The sequence below is a fragment of the Buceros rhinoceros genome, unplaced genomic scaffold, assembly GCF_000710305.1.
Source record: "Buceros rhinoceros silvestris isolate BGI_N320 unplaced genomic scaffold, ASM71030v1 scaffold43519, whole genome shotgun sequence".
NCBI classification, from domain to species: domain Eukaryota; kingdom Metazoa; phylum Chordata; class Aves; order Bucerotiformes; family Bucerotidae; genus Buceros; species Buceros rhinoceros.
Window position 1 is genome coordinate 379 of NW_010434037.1, and position 4981 is coordinate 5359.

The window sequence follows — 4981 nt, forward strand, 5'->3', positions numbered from 1 at the left end:
TCTATTTAGGTAACCTGCTGGTGGCGAGGAAGAGAGCGGCTGGTGAATTTCATTGTAACTTTCAGCCCTGAGTAGCTGAAGGAGTTTAAAAAGTTACTGTCGTGCTGGTGGTCGGCTGTGGGAATTGTGGTCTGAGGTTTGCAGCGCCCTGTCGGGTGTCCTTGTTCCGAGTGTTGCTGATGGCACAGGGTGTTCTCCATGGGCTGTCCAGCCCGGTTTGCTGTCTCCTAGTGCACTTTTCTGTGGAGTGGGAGACGTGTTGCTGCTGTCAAAGACTACAGAAAGAGCACTGCCTTCAAAGTAATGGCGATGCTTTCGTTAGCTGCCACTCTGGACTTATGCCAGTCATATGCTCTGAAGCACACTTTTGGTTTCCATTTATTGGAAATGCTGTTTTCTGGCCAAGACTAAGTCAGTTTTCATCCAAGAAACATGACAGTAACAGCAGTTAGCTGGGTGTTGCCTCTGAATTAAAAACTTTCACCAGAGGTGGAAATTTTGTTCTCATTTTCTCTAGCCTAGATACATTTCTCTATCTGCCACAGAAGAAGCTGCTGCATTTCACTCAGTCCGTGTTTTATAAGGAATGAATGGATCTGAGAGGTGGTTTGTAAAGTTCTGGCTCGCTGGAGAGAGTATGATGTATGTGATTATTGCTGGTCACTACAAAAGAGCAAATGCTGTTTTCAAGGCAATATTATGTGCTTGGTTGTGGGGTTTTTGCATGGCAAACAAATACAGGCAAACTAGTCCACAGTGACTGTTAGAGACCGAACTGAGCTTGTGTTAAGACAATAGTAAAGAACTACCTAGAAGCAGTTTAGTACATCATCCTTGGAGCCAAACGTGATCTTTGTAAGTTAGAAGAGGATTAACTGTCTGTTTGGAGTATTAATGTTTAAACTTGATAAGCGAGTCACTCCTATACATAAATTTATGCATAAATCAGCTATACCTTTTTTATTTCTCCAAGCTTTTCCTTTTTGTGTGTTTCTGCCATGGAAAATACAGTTTTGTTTCCCACTTTTTTTTAATTGATATGTTAATGACAAGTTTTCATTAGAACGGATACCATGTCACGTGCCTTGTCAATTCTTTGGCCTTTAGTAACTCCTTTCAAATGTGGTAGATTCAGTGCAGTTTCAGGGAGGTGAAGGAGTTGTCCAACAGTGTCAGATTGTAGCATCATGCACCTACTTTAGAGAGAAAAAGCATGTTTTATCTCTAGAAGGGTTAGCGTGTTTGCTCTTTTTGCAGGCATAATTGTAGCCTTGTGTGCCACTGATCTCCTGTGACACATCTGCTATGATCTTTGCTACATCTGTCTGGCTATCTCATGGTGCTTGTCTGCTTTCAGCTGTTCAGGAACATTTTATACTGCACTGAAGTGTTCTTCCTCTCCCTCTTTTTTTTTTTTTTTTTCCCCCTCCTCGTATCCATTATGGTTAATCACAAAGAGCTGAATGGCACCTGAAGACTCGTATTTTATTTTGTGGTGTGATAGTCCCATATGTGGTCAGATGTTGCTTCTCCAAAGTGTTGCCCAGTTGTACTGTTCTTTCAGCTATTAACGTATGGCTGTAAACTGCAGGAAGGTGGACAATTTTGCTTGTGCATCTGGACTTAAGTTGCGTCTAGATTCAGGTTTGAGCCGAGAAACTTTCTAGGGTGAAAAAAGGCGTAAGGTGGCACTTTTTTTGCTTCATTTACAGGCATTCAGTGGAACAGAGTTCAGTAACAACCTAAATGCTGCTGCTTCTGCTTTTCCACAGCGTAAACACAGTCACTGGAGGGCCTGGAGGCAACCAAGGCTGTTTGCAAGTAGTTTGGTGTGAGTGACTAAACGGCAGCAGCTGATGGGTATGGCCCTACATCTACCCTTTATGCTGAGGGTTTGCTTTACTTTGGACTAGACGTGGTATGGTCTGCTGCACTGAATTTCCTCACCAAGTGCATGGTTTGAGGCTGCCTGAAGGAACTGGTTTGAGTCCTTATGTTGCTGTTAGTCCTTGGAGTGCATCTGGTAGATTTCTGGTGGCGTTTCTGGGTTGGTTTCTTCTGGAATTCACATTCCTCTGCTCTGCAGACTGAACCAGTGGGGACAAGAGGGGTTTCAACTAACTGCAGTTACAGAGGAGTCAAAGGCTAGTGCATGTTCCAAATATTTACGTTCTTTTCCTTTTGATACACCTCATAACTGATGTCTCAAAGAAGGTCATGATAAGGTATGTTTGAGAGATGATACGCACAGACCATAAGATGTGAGACGTTACCATAGAAAATAGACCTTAACATGAACTAAGAAGTGAATAAGGTGTCTCTGGTTATTGCCATCCAAGTATAAAGGAAAGGAAGACAGAAACATGCAGAAGGCTCCCACAGAAATGGGAGACTGGGGATACAACGCAGAAAGCAAGGTTGTAGGGGGGTAGTTTTCCATGTGTAAGACAAAAAACTGTGTTCCTGAATCACTCAAAACACAACTCTGTCATTTGCTGTTGCAGTCAAATCACACAGGGGTTGTGTTGTGTTCTGGCACGGGGATTCAGCTGGTTTCATGCAGATTTGATTAGTTTTCTTCCTGATCACACAGACCTGAGGTGATTTCCTTGTGGTATTTGTTGCAGTTTGGCTTCCACTGAACTAAGATGGGAAGAAGTTAGTGTGTTAGTTGGGAAGGAGAATACAGTCTGGGACCCTTGGTATTACTATTATGTGGTTTCCTTTGTAAGTGACAGCATGGCTGAAGAAATACAGCTGCCACTTATAATGGCATTTGTGTTTGTTTAATCTCTTTTTTCAGAAGGAGTAGTCAACGTAGCACTGAACTGAGGCTCCCCTTGAGCTCATCCTACAGTTAAAAGAGAAAATGGACAAGATTTATCCCCAAATGTTGACATTGATTGAAGTTTCTTGTTTAGTCCACCTTTCTCTCTGATACATGCTGCTATTCATTATATAAGTATACCATTCAGTAGCTGCTTTTGGGGTTGATCCTTCTGTTCCAGAGTTCGGCTGTCTGAGAGTCAAGGGGAGTGAAGGAGATGATGAATCTTTGAGAGTAAGCTATGGATGCTTGGTGTTGAGAGGCGTCTTCTTCCTCTGTGCTGGTCAGCCTACTAAACTTGTGGGGAGAAGCTAACCCAGACGGAGCTGTAGAGAGGTGACAGGAGAGTGGAGTCAGATTCGACTGCCTGCCAGACATGAACAGCACAGACCTTTTATAAAAGTAAAGGTTAACTTTGCTGGCTATATCTTTTAATAAGTATTTTTACAGTAGTGGAGTAAAGATTTTGATGTGCGTTGTTATAGCTTAATTTCCCATTAAGGGTACTCCATACTCCATTAATCTGTAGCAATGTTCTTGAGAGATTTTTACAGTATCTCTGCAAAATATATTTACAAGGGATGCATTCCGTGGAAGATTCTGTTTGCTAAATCAAAGCTGCTGAAAGGCATTTACTGACCCTGAGCCCTGGGATGCAAATAGTCTCTTCAGGTGCAGGGCTTCTAAGCTTCGAATTATGTACGTGGAAGTTATTGCTATCTACAAGTTCCATCCTGCCTCACAAACATTTCCCCTGGCTTTCTGATTATTCTTTCTCTTCTCTGTCTATGCCACCTTGTCTGTTTCTTTGTTGACTTGCTCCTTCCCTGGGATTCCCTGAGCATTTTTATCTTGACCAGGGCAAATCCAGCAGCAGGCGGCTTACAAATACAGATTCCTCCCAGTGCTCCTGAAGAGCAGAGCTTCCCCTAGAAGCCATCTAGAGATGTTCTCTCAAGCATTGCTTTTGTTGTAGCAAGAGCAATATGCATCATACACTGGAATTAACTACACTGTTGTATGTTAGAAGTTTTGTTTTATTTTTGGTGCTGATTTGCTGTCAGGTGTCTCAGACAGAACTGTTATCCCGAAGAGGGGAGCAGAACAGAGAGCAACCAGGGAAGAATGTGACATTTAGGTGGTCTCTAGGCTAGTCTGTAGCCCTGTGGAGAACACTGACAGTACTTTGGAAAATTAAGCAAGCGTTGAGTAGGAGGGTGCTGCTGAGAGCCTTACATTGTCTCATTTATCTTCTTGATCACAGTCAGTAATTAACACTAGTCTTTATATAAATCATTCTCTAGTCCTGCTGCAAGCACTCTATTAATGCACAATTTGGACTGAAAATTTAAATGCAGAAAGGTCACCCAATGTTTTGTTAAGATTCCTCTGTCAGTGAAATCCTCTGTATGCAGCACTATCTGCTTGCAACCTTCTTTCTCATGGAAACTGATGGTTCTGCAAAACACTATATATATATTTCCACAGATAATTTGTGTGTAGCTCTGAGTAGGGGTGTGCTTGTGTCGGAAGTGAAGCGTTGATGGAAGCACGTTCTGTCCTTGTCATACTGTTCATTCCTTGTTTTGTGTTAGGAAGCCAGCTTTAGCAATTGATTCTAGAAAAACAAAGTACTTCACCAGTTTCTTCAATTAACTTCACTGAGAATATTATTGTACTGCAGCAAATGAAGTAAAAGTGCAGTAAAAATGATACTGAAAGATATGTGTTCAGCATGATTTGTGTAAACCAATGGGAAGAAAAATATTAATAGCAAACGCCTGTAATTAATAGAACTAGCAGGTAACTGCCTGGCTAGAGATGGGTTTTTCTTAACCTTTGGATGTTAAAATGCATTACAGCAAAGGTCTCCTTGTACCTGCAGGTGTGAACCGTAGTGTGAAAATAAATTCATAGGCACGCAAACACCACTTCAGAAAAGAGTCTGTTTACCTAGTCACTGATATTAAACTGTATAAATATAGATACAGCAAGCAGATTACCTAATATTTCATCCTGTCTGTGGGCAAACTGAATCTTAAATTTAGGCTGATTTTTTTCCCCCTCGGTGGTTCCTTAGGGCTGAGCACATGGTCTGGGATCAGCTTGCACCATCTGTTAAAGAGGAACTACTCACCTCAACCAGTTCCTGCT

At 42.0% G+C, this 4981-nt stretch overlaps 1 protein-coding gene across 1 annotated transcript in view; it reads left to right on the forward strand.

Moving 5' to 3' along the window:
• VRK2 (vaccinia related kinase 2) overlaps positions 1-4981 on the forward strand; it is a 39452-nt gene that overhangs the window by 230 nt on the left and 34241 nt on the right. The window lies entirely within an intron of this gene.